Below are 16,141 nucleotides of genomic sequence, written 5' to 3' on the forward strand. Positions count from 1 at the left end.
GTCTGTGTGTTTACAGTTTAGAGGTACTACCAGTAACTGATGCATTTAAATTTTAAATGCTCATTAGAAAAGGGAAGGATTAAGCCTATTATGGTGTTTGGGGTATGTGTTCATGTGTGCATCTGTGTGTAGATATGTGAGCAAAGCCACGCAAAGAAGCATCCTGGCAGGATCACCTGTATGACCAATCTGGAGACTGTAGTTTTATCATAACCAGAGATTTTTTGTACCATCCCTAAACCTCCTCACTGGGGACTGAGTTGTTAACTGTCTGATCACATCTGCAGCAAGACAAAGATCAGACACCCATCTTTACAGCTCCAGGGTAAGATATACCACATACACACTGTAAGTCAGAAGGTACTAAATGTTAGTTGGCCTCCAAAGGAGCATATTCGAACCATCTGAATGTATATATTTGTATGTATGTGAGCTTGGAGGCAAGGGGAGAGTAGACACAAGAAAAAAGTGAGAGAGAAGAAACAGAAACAGAGATCGAGACTACATATATGATTGATAAGATTTCTGGGACTACCAGTTAGACATTTGAGTAAGACCTTGCTTGCGGACTTTTCCCATAAACATGCATTCGGTGTTCATGCAGATCCTTAGGTGATGTGAGCAGACAAGTGAGAAAGGCTGTTACTTTCCTGATTCCCACCCTCATTTCCCACCACTCATCTACTTCAAGTACTGAACCTTCCTACATTTCTGTCTGAAGCTGTGTGCCTGCTCTAAGACTTTTGGCAAAGGACGTATTGGGAAGGATGAACAGGTATACGGAAAGAAAGTCATTTGCCATCTTTCTGTATAGTGGTAGCATGAGGGGTTAGTTTATAGTTTTTTTTTAGCCTCTATATTTTTTCTGTTCTTCCTTATCCTCCCTTTTCTTTTCTCTCTCATTTGTCTCCTTTGTTCTGCTAAACAATTTCATGTCCACTTTCATTTTATATAACCATACATGATTTTATGTGACCACATAAAATCTAGGAAGCATAAACTAGAGGGGAAATCTGTAATATTTGTCTTTCTGAGGCTGGCTTAATTTGCCTAACATAATCATACCACATTTCTTTATCAATTCCTCTGTTGTTGGACACACTTAGATGTAATGTATAGAGCTGCAGTGGATATTTATGTGTGAGCATCTCTATGAAATGTTGACTTAGATTCCTTTAAATAAATTCCCAAGAGTGGGATAGCTGGATCATCTGATAGATTTGTGTTTAGTATTTTGAGAAACATCCATACTTATTTCCAGTGATCTTAGACTTGTTTGCCTTCCTACCAGTAGTAAATAAGGCAGCATTTTTCAACCTATGGGTTGCACCCTTTTTGAGGATCACGTATCAGAGATTCACATTAGGATTCACAACAGTAGCAAAATTTCAGTTATAAGGTAGCAATGACATAATCTTATGGCTGGGTGGGGGAGGGGGGTCACCACAACATGAGGAACTGTATTAAAGGGCTGCATCATTAGTAAGGTTGAAAACCATCGATACAAGGGTTCCCTTTCATTCACATCCACAACCACACTGATGCCAACATTTGTTGTTTGTTTTCTTCATAACTATTAATCTGATGGGTTTGAGACGGAATTTCTATGTCGTTTTGATGTGCATTTCTCTGGTATCTAGTCAAATTAAAGAATTTTCTTATGTTTATTGGCTTTTGTATTTCATAATTTGTGAATTGTCTGATTTACTAGTCATTTATTGATTTGGTTCTTTGTGGGATTTGATGTTGTTTAGTTTTTTAAAATTAACTTCTATTGTTTCTATGTCACTAGAGATAGAATCCACAGCCTTGTACATGGTACACATGAATTCTACCAGTGAGCTTCATCCTCAGTCTAACCCCAACTATTACAATCTCCCACCAAACTATCACAAATATCAATGCATTAACATGTGTGGAAATTGTGAACATGCTATGACTTGGCTTTAAGATAAGTTCCCAAGTTTCCGCCTTAGTGCCACCACTAAACCTTTCTTCCTGTTACAAAATCCTGTAGTACCAACCGTCAGCACCACCTGACAGATTGTGCTTAGTCACTCCGAAGCCAGTTAACACTTATTGCCCCACCTGTGGACAAGACAGGGGACAAATCCAGAGAAAATAGACTTTCTTCCTCTAAAACTCAAGAAAGAAATGTTATCCCTTGAGCCGTGGAGTCCTGCTTTAAAACAACTCCCCATTGGGGTGTATCTAGAGTTAGTAAGTCCAATAATGCTATTTTTCAGAAGTGAGAAGATTAAGAAAAGTGCTAATACATAAAGATGAGGTGAGCTGAATCCTAAAAGGTGAGTTGGTGTTTGTTCTCTTCGAGGCTGGTGGGTGGAGGAAGTGTGGATGGAATGAAGGGAGGAGCAGGTGATTTTAAAAAAGGAAAAGGCTGTGGAAACTGAAAATCTAGGGTGACTGCCCTAGAGCAGCAACTAAGACTGTTGTGTCCAGCCTTGCGTCCCCAAGCTTGTCACAGTGCTCATAGGATTCCAAATACTCTGTTTATACTTGAGGACAGAAATCAGTTGACCACAGACAGCTCAGTATGGCCAGTGGGTAGGTGTGTCATGTGCAGAATAATCTCAACAAGTCTGAGAAATGAACAGGATCCTGATGATCCCTATAAGATAGGGTCAGGACTTGAGATATTTTTTTAAATCAATAGCTGGAAGACAGAGAATGAGGAGAAAGAATATGAAGTTGGTTGGCTCAGGAGATGGGGAGGATCTAGGAGGAGTTGAAGAAGGAATGAATATAACCAAAATATATTGTATGGGGAAAAAAATCTAGTAAGTATTTTTGAAGAGAAAAAATAAGCATAAAATAGCATGGCCACACTTACTTTTCAAAAAACATTATGGGATCTATATGAAGGATAGATTTCAAACAGAAACCAAGAGAAGCTTGACAGAAATCTAGGTAAGGCTCTAGGAGAATGCAACTTTTTAAAGACTGAAGATAAAAGGGGGAGATGGCTTCTAGATATGGCAAATAGGTAGGGTTTCATTGGTGACCAGTAGCTGTGGGAGGGAGGGAGCAAATGAAGAGATACAGAGATTCTTTACCTTCCTGTGCGTCACTTATCACTACATTCACAAAGGTTCAGAAGAACGAAGCAAGTTCTGTTTTAAGTGTGTTGAGACTGTTGGGAACACTTCAGGGGCACAGGCTCTTCAGAGAACCAGGCCTAGAATTCAGGCCTTGGTCACAAAAGCCTAACCTCCAGCGTCACATCCGAAGGTGCTTCAAATTGTGAAAAAAGTAGATGAAAGTGTTGATTTCCATTCAAAGGAGGTTGACATCCAGGTTAAGATCCTGCTTATTCTTTCACTCCCCAAACACTCACCTGACTCCTCAACATCTCCACTTCTTTAGAAGAAATGTGGGTTCAACATTGCCAAGGCTAAGTTCCCCATCATCCCCGAAAACCTCACGCTGAAGCTGTCTGGGTCCTGGGTCCTGGATGGCTCTCTGCCTCCCATACTCCAAATCTAGCCTCTCAGCAAATCCTGTTGGTTCTGCCCTCGGGATACATGGGGAATCTACTACCTCTCACCTCTCTCACTGCTGAATCCATAGCCCAAGCTACCATCATCGTTTACCCCTTTTGCAGCAGTTGTTTCTAACCAGTGTTTCCATGTCTATCCTTATCACTTCCTCAACACACACATACACACACATACATGCATATACATGCACACACACACACACACACACACACACGTGTGCACATGCATGCTCTCATGCACACACACACAAACACATACAAAGAGAAAAAGAAGTAATAATGACATGCTGGAGCTCTTTCAAACATTTTAGGACTTTTTTTAAAGGTTGCCCAAAGCAGTTTATTAACAGAAAATAATTTGAGAAGTCCCATCCACTGATAGCAACCACTGCGACCCCCACCCTTCCTTTGAGTGCTGTCAGAGGGAGTGCAGTGACATCCTCAGTCTGCCCAATCTTCATCCATGTGTGAGCAAGAACCCTGAGGGCTGACTGGGCTCCAGGTCCAGGGGCCTTAGTCTTGTTTCCTCCTGTGGCCCAGAGTTTGATGTGCAGGACAGTGATGCCCAGCTCCTCGTACCTCTGGGCCAGCCTGGGCAGCCAACATGGCTGCATGTGGAGAGGACTCACCTCCATCAGCCTTTACCTTCATTCCTCCAGTCACTCAGCAGGTGGTTTTCTTGCCAGGAGCATTGGTAATTTGGACAAAAGTATCACTGAAAGACCAAAGGTGTAGCAAATACCAAATATGTTCTCTCCTTCAGCCATTTGAAGTGCAAGCTATTCTTCCTTCTTTTCCTTCCCCTTGCAAGGTGCCATTTTTGAATGTCACCTCTCTCTCTCTTTGGACTTTCTTAAACCTAGGCTAATGAAAGAGTAAAGTGGCACTATCAGTTTAAGTTGCCACACTTTCCGGTGAGCCCAGCAAAGCCATTCAAAGGAGGATAAAGTCCAGGTTAAGATCCTGCTTATTCATTCACTCCCCAAATACTTTCACGTTGTTTTCCAGACACAAAGTAAAACTGAGATAATCTGTACCATCAAGCTAGACAAATCCTACTTTGTTCTATAACGCTTTAGCAATCACTCATTCTTTTATTCTCTTTATATCCTGGTTGTAGCGCCATCCCTCCTGATTCCCAGTCCCCCTTTCCTCCCTTCCCCCTCCCCTTTCCCTATTCCTCAGAAAAGGGAAGCCCTTCTTCCCATCCGCCCCACCTCCTCAAGTTGCATCAGGACTGTGTCCTTTTCCGCTGTGGCCTGGCAAGGCGGTCCTGCCGGGGGAAGTGATCAAAGATGAGGCAACCAAGTTCATGTCAGATGCAGTCCTTGCTTCCCTTACTAGGGAACCCACAAAAAGCCTAAGCTGCCTGCTGGCGGAGATTGAGAGAATGTCCAACCAATGCCAACGAAAGACCCACCCTATGGGAGAGAGCCAACCCCTGACACTATGAAGGATACTCTGCTAAGCTTGCGGACAGAAGCCTATCAGAGTTGTCCTCTGAGAGGCTTCAGACTCACAGCCAAACACTGGGCGATGCATAGGAAGTCTTGTGGAAAAGTGGAAGGAATGAGAAAAGGACCAAGCACTTATTTTGTTGGATGAATTTGTCAGCAGTAAACACTCTAATGTAAATATGCTTAAAACCTCAGCCTGGTGTGGGTACCACACCTTTAATTCCTGCACTTTAAAAGCACAGGCAAGCAGATCTCTGAGTTCAAGGTCAGCATAGGCTTTGTAACAAGTACCAAAGCAGCTAAGACTGTTTGAGACCCTGTCCCAAACACACACACACACACACACACACACACACACACTACACAAAACTGAGTTGTTCATCGTTGAAAATGTTCTTTTCAAAAGAAAAAAAGGAAAATGCTCTTTTCATTTTAAGCTTTAAGCCATGGCCATTTCAATGTTCACCTAAGATTTTGCCTTTCTTTTTTTCTCTCATCTTTAACCGTTAAAGTTGAAATGAGCAGAGTGGCATATGCCTTTAATCCCAGCATTTGGGAAGCAAAGGCAAGCCGATGGATCTATGTGAGTTCAAGGCCAGCCCGGTCTACAGAGTGAGTTCCAGGACAACCAGGACTATGTAGACAAACCCTGTCTCGAAAGTTGAAATAGGGTGGCAATGAGTTGAGCACAAGCAGTGGGTCTCTGGCTTGAGAATTGTCTCAGTTTATCATTTATGTAGGATATGGTGATAAATACGGTCTGAGTAAGAAGTGTCCAGCCGAGGCTTAGGTTTAATCTCTACAGTTCATCCATTAATGTTATCCCTTTGTTTATGTTTAAATCCAATTAGTGAATGTTACTAAGTATCTTTACTCACGGTGGGATGGGGTTTCATGCAAAGGTGGCTGGAGCATAATGTCTCCCCTTGGGAGCTCCTTGTTTTGGTGGGGAAAGGTATGCGTGCAAGTCTACTGGAAACAAAGACTGCTCTCAACAAGCCAGCATGTGAGAAACCTGCTCCTTCTTCCCTGGTCCCCTGGAGTTAGTGTGCGTTGGCTTGCTCTTCACCAAAAGCAACAGTCAAGGTCTGAGCCAAACTGTGCTCTAAAGAGCAAAAATGGGTGAGATGAAGAACCGATATCCATTCCTCATTTTTGTAGAGGCTGGAAATTCTAAGATCAGTGTGCCGGCAAATTTGCTTACCTAGGAGGGCTGCTCTGGAGGAGAACTCTGTGTCCTTGTGTGGTAAGGGTAGAGAGACAAGCTGGGAAGCTACCTGAAGCCCTCTGTGTTAGCTGTGACAAAAACCCCAGAGAAAAAAAAACTTAAAAGAAGGACAGAACTTATTTTGGCTCATGGTTTCAGAGCCATTGACACTCAAGTCTACTGTATCTGGCAGGTGGGGAGACAGAATATCATGGCGGGAAGCATGGGAACAAACCCACCCACCTCCCCACAGCAAGAAAAGGAAAGAGCAACAGAAGGGGAGTCTGAGGACAAGGCACATCCCTAGTGACCCTCTTCGTCCATCTAGGCTCTGCCCTCAGATGACCCATTCCACTTTGAATGGATCCCTAGCTTAGTCCACTGAGGAGGTTTAGCACCCTGCAATCAGATCACCCTGTAACAGCACTGCCCACTGTGACCAGTGCTTCAGCACTTAAGCCTTTTGATGGACACCTTTTATCTAACCTATCAACACATCCTTTGTTAGGGCCTTCATCTCATTGGGTCCTGAGCAATTGAGCCTTGTGGCCTAAACTCCTCATCGGGGTCCCACCTCGTAATGCTTTCACACCAGCAACACCTGAATATACAGTGGCTTAGTTCACTTTCTAGAAGTCTTTGAGTTCCTTTTCCAAACTGGAACAGAAAGGGGATGGACACTGAAGTCTATCCTTTAAGCACATATTTTGTCACAAAATTATATCCAAGAGATAGAGACATAAAACAGGTTCCCATACCACAAGAGGCTTGAGGAGTACAGCTAAGTGTGTAAACAGGAGTTTGGGTTAGGTACTGTCTAGCTAAGTAAGGTAGCCTGGGGTTCCTCCACCTTTGTGAAGTACCGTTGAGATTGATCTGAAACGCAGACTTTGATTCACAGGCCTAACATGCAACCTGGAGTTCCAGTCTTTCTCGTCGTCTTGAAGGCAATATCAACGCTTGCTGACCCTCAGGTGACACTCCATTAGCAGATATGTAGACACAGAGGCTCTTTAGATGTGGGTTTGAATGAGAGGAGACCTGAGCTGAATCTTGAACTATAAGGAGGATGTGAAAAGGTGGACTGGGAAATGAAGAATAAGTGACAGAGCAAGCTATCCGGAGATGGGGCAGAGATGGGAAGAGCCCTGCTTTGACAGAGCACTGCCATGACTTTAAAGACAGGATTGGTCATCAAGACTATGAGGAGTTTGGTTTTCTAGACTGAAGATCTTGCACGTGATCCTATGTGGGCACAGAGAGGACTAGCATTTTAAAACTTGTATCTTAGAAACAGTCAGCAAAAGCTTATCACAGGGATTTAATGATGAGGCAACAGACATCTGGACTAGAATGTAGTGCCTGAAATAGAAAGGAACTCATGAGGTTATGGGAGAAAGATGTAATCTTTGGCAGAAAAGTGTCCAAGTGAGCCTTTAGTGGACACTATAGAAATCTTGAGTGAAGAATCACTAAAATATAGCCAATAAGTAGGCCAATGGTGCAAACCTGTGTGGTCTTAGGAGGTAAATGTGATAAGGGTCGCAAGTTCAAGGCCAGCCCGGACAACAACCCTGTCTCAAAATAGAAAGTGAAGGCAAGGAGGTGGTGGTGCACACCTGTAATCCCAGAACTCAGGAGGCAGAGGCAGATGGATCTCTGTGAGTTCAATGCCAGGCTGGTCTACAGAGTGAGTTCCAGAAGAGGCAGGGCTACACAGAGAAACCCTGTCAAAAAGAAAAGAAAAAAGAAAAAGGAGGAGGCTGCAGCTACAGCTCAGTAGGGACACTTGGCTAGCACGCACAGGCCCTAAAAAGGGGAAGAACAGAGGCTACATAAAGAAGCTAAGTAAGAATGATTTTGAACTTGGATGACTAGGTGTGTGGTGTTAGAAAAACACAGATTGAGAAAGGAATGAGACAGTCAGGGAGAAGAGGATGACGTCAGCCATATGGAGTTTGAAGCAACGGCAGAAGTTCATGTAAATACTTCTGGTAGACCTGAAGTGATGTGAGGCTGAGAAGGACATCATTACCATGGGCAAGCCACAGCAACTAAGTCAGCACAGTGGTGATAGATGAAACTAGAAGATTCAGTGAGTCACTGAGGGGCTGAACATCAGGGAAGGTCAGAGACAGAGAGGGGGCTCAAAACTAGATTCATGACCATGTCCTCATGCAGGGAACAGAATGGAAGGAATGATCGTGTTAAAAACAAAACAAAACAAACAAACAAACAAACAAACAAAAAAAACAACAGGCAAGCTGAGAAAAATGCCCCTCACCTTTTAATGTACCAAGTCAGACTTTTTAACCCATACGATCATCTTAATTGTCTTTGGCGATGTGTGATCACATTTGTACTTCACCCTTAGAACACTGCGCATTGGGCGCTTGTCCTCAGAAGGCCAGACTTCCAGCCCCAGTTCTGTTCCCTTCCTGCTTGACCACACACCTCACCAGCCAAAAGAGAGGGAATTACCTTCATGGTGCAGGCTTCCCAATGATACTGTGCAAAATTAAAGCACATAAACAACTCTAAAAGTACAAATCCAACAAGCCATTCAAACACTTTTCGGAGCCACAGAGAACACAATAAGCTTAGCCAACTTAACGGAGAAAGAGACAAACAGAACTGCTTTTCTGAATTAAAATAGCCACATTTTTAAATAGTGGTCTTATAGTTTTATAGTCTTCAGATTTTAAAAAAGTTTCTCTATGCTTTGTACTATGGCAGATAATATACCAGAGATGGAGTGTGTCCAGGGCCTTGGTACAAACAGGTTCTAGATTCTAATCTAGTAAGAAAGAAGAGAAATGAGAGTCAAGAATAATAAACCAATACATAATAAAGGCCGGAAGGCTGTGCGAACAAACTACGAGTGATGCTCTGTGGCTGAGGGAGAGACAGGGGGAAGGCCTTGAACAAGGGTAAACTGTGACAGATGGGGAGGAAAGGAAAGGAATGCCATGAAGGCCCAGAGGGAAGAGGCCTTGAGGAACACACTTCGCTTTGAACACAGAACAATTAGGAGAGCAGCAGGAGGCCATCAGCTTATAAAGGGCACAGATGCCCCATTAAAGAGTCAGGAGCTTAGTCTGTGGACTGTTGAGTAAGGGCAGGTCAAGAAAATCCCAGCCAAGCCAGGTGACAAAAATCCCTGTTTAAGGTCGGCTGACCAAGAAGGAAGCTTCTGGGATAACACGGAGATAATAGCATTGTAGTGAAACAGATACATTTCAAGCTGCTCGTTAGAATGAGAGAGCAGTGTTATTGTGGAAAGTGTCACAGGCATATCCCTCTGAAGAAATCACTTAAGAGAAGCATGGAAGAGGTTGCCTCTTTTCCGAGTCCCATGATTAAATGTTAAGTTTCTATCTAAGAAAGGAAGGTAGAAAGGAAGACTGGCCAGAGCAGAGGTGGTTGGGACAACTGAAGTAGCCGTCTTAAATCCTCTGAGGACCAGAGGTGCCTTTGAGGTGTTCCCATCTCGTGGGAAATTTCACATATTTTTTGGAGATTTTCAGGCCCCCGTTAATGAGAGCTAACACATTTGTTGATGGAGTGCCATGTCATGATGCCAAAAGGTTCATCACCCCAGGTCCTATCCATTAAGCCTATCCATTGAACATGAAGAAGGAAAAAGAAAAAAAAAAAAAAGATGCTCCATAAACATCACAGAAGTAGCACACAGAAGCCCCAATTACAGACTCAGGGTCACCTACCCCACATGATACCTCTGGGGTTCCTTGAAGGGACTAACTAGGGACATTCCTCTGCTGAGTCAGGGTTTTGAAAGCTCAGAAGTCTGAATTTTTAACTAACAAAGGTTATTCTGATGAGAACCTGTGACTTGAAGCCACACACCCACTTTCTTTCAGAATGTGGCTATTGCCTTTCCTAGGCAGGTAGACCAGATGGTCCCACGTAGTGCTGTCATGCAGAACACTTAGGCCAGTGGTTTTCAACCTTCCTAATGCTGTGACCCTTTAATACAGTTTCTCATGTTGTGGTAACCCCAACCATGCCCTGCTATGTTTTGTTTTTAAACAGATGGATGACGCTGTTTAGCAGGGTCTGCTCTGCTCAGACAAAAAGGAAAAGGGAGGACAGTTCAGAAGCCTGAGGAAATAGCAGCTGCCATAAGACTGGGCCGCTAAGGTCATCACCACCTTTTCAAACTCTTCCAGCTTCACAGCTGCCTTAAAAGTACCTAAAGCTCACATTTCACCCTTTCTAGAAAATTAATAGTACCCTTTCCCTGATGTAGTAGAGAAAATGGGAAGTTAATCTCTCTCTAACTCTGTGTGTTATGAGTACTCTGCTTGTGTGTCTGTTTTGTGAGGTTGAATACCCACTCTCCCTCTTTGTGTGTGTGTGTTATAAGGTTAAGTACTCTGTGTAAGTGTGTGTGTGTGTCTATTACGAGGTTGAGTACTCTCTCTTTCTCTCTGTGTGTGTCTTAGGAGGTTAAGTACTCTGTGTATGTATGTGTGTGTCTTATGAGATTGAGTATTCTCTCTTTGTGTATGTGTGTCTTACAAGGTTGAGTACTCTGTGTGTGTGCTACGAGGTTGAATTCTGTGTGTGTGTGTGTGTGTATGTGTGTTACATGGCTGTGTATATCAGATATTCTATGATAAGCTCCTACCTCAGAACCATTCACTGGCCACTTCTAACGCCCAGCTTTGTTATCCAAGTTAAGGGTTAATCAGTTTAAACTGCAAAGTGCTGATTAACATGTAAAAGGATTTAGCCTTGAATGTATGCCCATACCTGGTGCCCCAAGGCCCAGATTCATGACAAGCATGCAGATGGTCAAGTGCAATTCAGTTAACCACCCAGAACTTCAGCTTCTTCATCTGTAAAACAGAGCAACCTCCCAAGCGCCCTCCAGCTTTCACCTTCAGTGGCTTCAGGCTAGACATAAACCAACTGGCCCTCCTAAGTTATTGCAGTGCAACAAGCGTGGCTGCGGGGATTTCATAGGCTGTAAACACACACACACACACACACAAGCCAGGGAGATTCAGAACAGAAGGAAAAGTATTTAAGGATAAACAGCAGGAGGCCTAAACAATACAACCAGGTAGAGAGACACAGAGGAGCCAGATAATGTTAAATTACAATAGAAGGGAGGTGGAAATTACAGCAGCAAAAGCAATGCCAGCTACAGTGGTTAAAGGGCGGGTTCTGCGGTGTGCGACAAAGGTTTCTAATAACCGTGCTTCTGCTAGAAGATTCGTAATTACAAACATGAATAATCCCCAGCACATATCATTTCTAAAGATAGAGGCTGTGGTTCTGCACCAGATGAAAACTAAAGAATATCCCCCACCAGTTGACAAGTGATAGACAATAAATGCTAGACAATTAGGATGATGCATCAGCAAAATCAGGACCGAACTATTCCGTATACAGCTGTTGAGTCCATCAATCAGAAATAGAAAGAGAGCAGCAGAAGATGGCTGCAGATTACAGGAAACCGTATCCCATGAAGAGAAACGAAGGCGGTATATTTGTACAGGCTATGACAGACAGTTGTCACTCTAGTCCCAGCTGAGCTGATGGTCAACTGGCCATAGAAGATAGCTTCATTCCCTAACGACAGCCAGGAAAACTATTTTAAGGGAGGGATATGGTTGGTGAAAGCATAAAATCCTCCACGTTGAATTTGTTTGCAAGTGAACATTTTCCATGGCTTGTAACATCTATTAGTTATAAATGGGTTACAGGTGAGTCAGGTCCGTCAGAGTGAATGAGTCAGCTGGTGTCATCTTTGACCCTTTCTGTCTCTCACATCTCCTATAATCTCTATCAGGGCAGATGGTTGCCTTCTGGATACATCCTGAGTCCAAACTGCTTCTCAGAGCTCCATGCCACCCTGGCCGGCAACAACCGCAGCTCTCACCCAGGCTAGCCCTGAGCTGCTCAACTGACTTCAGTATGCTGGTTCTTGCTGCTGCACTCCAGAGCCTGCAGTATGCCTCACTGTATTCAGTCACCGCTGTGCAGTCCTGTGCACTGGCCTACAAGTTGCCCAGGGCTGCTACCTTCTTCACCCCCACCCCTCACTGCACAGGCCTCCATTCTTCTCTCACTCTCCAGACAGAGAATTGGACTAGGCAGTTTCCCCACCTGCAAAGCTTCCCCGGTTATGCAAATCACATGTTTTCAGTGAGGTAAAACCTGACCACCCTGTTAAAATGGTAATCAGCTGCTCGCATCGTTCACGCTAGCCCTGGAGGATCCTTTGTCTCGCTCTATGTCTCTCCTTCTGACCCCACTCTTTTCATTTTTGATTTGTTATATATTTGTTTGGGTGGGTTTCTTGAAGGTATATTTTGCTGCCCGTTTTCCCCCACAGAGAGCAAAGGGATCAAATCCAGAGCTATCTGCAAGCTAGGCAAGTACCCTATCCCTGAGCTACATCCTCAGCCCTTCATGTTTTTAAAATAAGCTCGCACTTTGTAGCCCAGGCTAGCCTGGAACTGACAACCTTGTCTGCCTCACCCCTTCTGTTACTGGAATTCCAGCTGTGTGCCACCACAAACTGGCTGCAATTCGTTATATTTATTGTTTGCTTTTATAATTTCTCATTCTAGAAAGTAGAGAATTGGTGTTCCCTATTGGGGTTTTTAGTCTCACTTATAAAAAAGTTTGAAGATGGGCTAAAATGAAAGCTTAAGGAAAGTTTTATTAGAGTTTAAAAGAACGACAGGAACTGAGCATGGGGGCACACACCTTTAATCCCAGTACTTGGGAGGTAGAGGTAGGCAGATCTCTCTGAGTTTGAGAACAGCCTGGTCTACAATCATACTAAAATCTGTACACCTAAAGAAGTTAAACAAGAAGGAGGACCCTGGTAAGATGCTCAATCTTCATTCAGAAAGGCAAACAGATGGACTTCAGAAGAGAGAGAAAACAGCAAACAGGACAGGGGCCTATCACAGAGGGCCTCTGAAAGACTCTATCCAGCAGGATATCAAAACACCTGCTGAGATTCATAGCCAAACTTTTTACAGAGTGCAGGGAATCTTATGAAATAAGGGGAAGATAGAAAGACCTGGAGGGAACAGGAGCTCCACAAGGAAAGCAACAGAACCAAAAAATCTGGGCACAGGGGTCTTTTCTGAGACTGATACTCCAAACATTGACCATGCATGGAGATAACTTAGAACCCCTGCACAGAAGTAGCCCATGGCAGCTCAGTGTCCAAGAGGGTTCCCCAATAATAGGAAAAGGGACTGTCTCTGACATGAACTCATGGGAGAGCAGCTTTACTAGTCCACAGAGGAAGACAATGAAGCCAGACCTGATGAAACCTGATAGACTATGGTCAGATGGAAGGGAGGAGGACATACCCTATCATTGGACTGGGGAAGAGGCATAGGAGAAGAAGAGGGAGGGAAGGTGGGATTGGGAGAGAATGAGGGAGGAGGCTACAGCTGGGATACAAAGTGAATAAACTGTAATTAATAAAAATAAAATTAAAAATTTAAAAAAAAGAGTTCCAGAACAGCCAGGGCTGTTACACAGAGAAACTCTGCCTTGAAGAACTTAGGTGGGAATGTGGGAGCCGGGGGAGCAACTTCAGGACAAGTAAGTTATAAATCCTCCTAGAGGAAGAGAACGGAGAAAGGAAAAACAAAAACCCATGCCTTTGAGTCAAACTGACTTGGGGTCAGCCACGTAGCAAAGGGCAGTTATATGGCTAGGAGGTGTCCCTTAGAAGAGTAAGGAAACCAAAAATATCAAGGAAAGCATGCTCTGGCTTTTGTCAGCATCAAAAAGAGAGAGAGAAAAGAGCCACCTTTTTGAGTCAGAACTAGGACTTGCTTGCAAACCCAGCTGAACATCATAGCTCACACGGTCTAGGCAAGAAGGTGGAAATTCTTGGAAGAAAAACATATTCTCTCATTAAAGAATTGATCATTTCTCTTCTCTCTTTAGCTTAGCTTAAGGTCAACCTCCTTTCCTAATGGGTAGTTCCTTGGCCAGGTAATGGACCTACCCAGCTGGATTAACTCTGGAGAGAGAAGATGATTCCCCACCCAGAGACACATACACAGTCCACTATACTAGGGTCCTCTTTGCCCCTCATAATGCCTCAAATGCCTGCAGCAGTGCTTGGTACTTAGCAAACACCTCTAGGTACTTGTAGAACAGAACTGCAAGGCATCCCACACAAACAGGATTAAGCAAAAGAAATATGTCAGCTCTCCTAATACAATTCCAAAGGTGGGGTGTTAGGGAGTGAGTTTTACACCCTTCAGTTCTCACAGGCCAGCGGCTTCATCAGTACTTACGAGATGTCCACAAAAACCTAGGGTGGTTGAAGGTGAATTTCTGAATGTCTTGCTTGATTGCAGACATGGCCTAGAAGCGCCATCAGACCTCTACCACAACCTTATTGGCCCCAACTGAGCCAGTCCTTATTGCCCACAGAAATGGCACACATACTTTGTCTCACAGGAAAGAGGGATAGAAAACACGTGATGGAGCTGGGCTACATTGATCAGGTTCACCTCACCTCCAGGATGACTTCACAGTGGGGGAGGCTGATAACAAGGAAACGAACCTGATGTCCACTACTCAGCATTAGCCAGGCAAGACAGACTGAGAAAAAGAAACCAGAGGCAGGGTGGCTGGGGTGGGGAGCATTGTTCAAGAACTGGAGCAGAAGGGCTGAAATCATCGTAATGATGCTGCTGGTGGTGGAAGCCTCAGTTCAGAAGCACTTGAGCTCTGTGATTTATTGGCCGCGCTGAGAAAGCCTTGGTGTGGATTGCACAGACGGCCAGCTCCAGTGTGGCAGTCTCACACTATCCCTGCTGATCCATATTCACACAGTAAATATGTTTAGGAGTGACTGCAAAACAAATTTGTTATTGATTCCGGTTCCACTGAAAAGCAATGGTAACAAATGCCCAGTATTCTTGCAGTTTGTCGATGGAGCAGGGAGGCTGCACTGTGTAGCCTTGCATGTTCTGGGACCTTCTGTTAGGTGTGTGGTGTGGTGTGGGGACGCATGGAGCAGGGAATCTGATATTCCTCGGTCAGCAGTGTTTTGCCTTTGCATAAGGGACACCAAGAGGCTTATCACCCCTGCAGATTCCCAGTCAATAAGCACTCACCCTGAGATCGTCTCCAGTCTACCTCTCTGCTGTTGAAAAAGCAACAGAGACAGGAAAGCGTTGCCCAATCAAGCCAGAGAGATAAGCACAATTCCTGAGAGAGGAATGATGAAGAAGCAAAGATCCTAAAGCCAATTTGTACACACAAGCTCAGGCTAGCAACGGACAGATTTTAACACTATCCTCTCCACTCACACTGAGAGAAAGACTTCAAGGAAACAAGATATGAGCAGGTATTTTCCAAGCAAGCCATGCTTGGAGGTGATGCTCTTAAATCAATATAGCAAAAGAAGAGCTTTGAGTGTTTTTAATTCACTGATTATTTCATTCCTATGCTTAGACACTGGGATAGTTTTTTTTTTTCTTTTCCTTTTTCTTTTGTTTTGGGGGAGAGGAGATATTTGAGCTAGGACATGGTTTCTTGTGTGTGTGTGTGTGTGTGTGTTTTCATGGCTGTGTAAGTGCACCTGCATGTGCATGTACATGTATGTGAAGGACAAAGGCAAATCGGTTTGGCTGGCCTGTGAGCCCCAGGGCTGTGCCTCTGTCCTTGAATGGAAGCACACACCTGGACACCTGGCTTCTGTAAATCATGGGTTCTGGAGATCCACCTCAGTTCCCTGTGCTTGGAAGAGAAGACATCTCCCCAGACCCCAGGGACACAGTTCCCTGACTTGCTGTGTCTCTGAGACTGCACACGAACATAATGGTATGCAGTTTGGATGTGGTCTGCAGAGCAGTGGCCTCCAAGGATGTCTGCATCCTAACCCCTGTCATTTGTGAGCACATTCCGTGACATAGTGAGGGTAAATTAGGGTTGCAG

General features: G+C 44.1%; 1 protein-coding gene and 1 pseudogene across 16 annotated transcripts in view; one reads left to right on the forward strand and one right to left on the reverse strand.

Annotated features, from left to right (window-relative positions):
• Positions 1-16,141, forward strand: part of Anks1b (ankyrin repeat and sterile alpha motif domain containing 1B) — a 1,054,774-nt gene that overhangs the window by 846,867 nt on the left and 191,766 nt on the right. The window lies entirely within an intron of this gene.
• On the reverse strand, positions 2,051-4,335 carry LOC110565163 (small ribosomal subunit protein uS11-like; annotated as a pseudogene).

This window comes from Meriones unguiculatus, chromosome 2, assembly GCF_030254825.1.
Source record: "Meriones unguiculatus strain TT.TT164.6M chromosome 2, Bangor_MerUng_6.1, whole genome shotgun sequence".
Lineage (NCBI taxonomy): Eukaryota > Metazoa > Chordata > Mammalia > Rodentia > Muridae > Meriones > Meriones unguiculatus.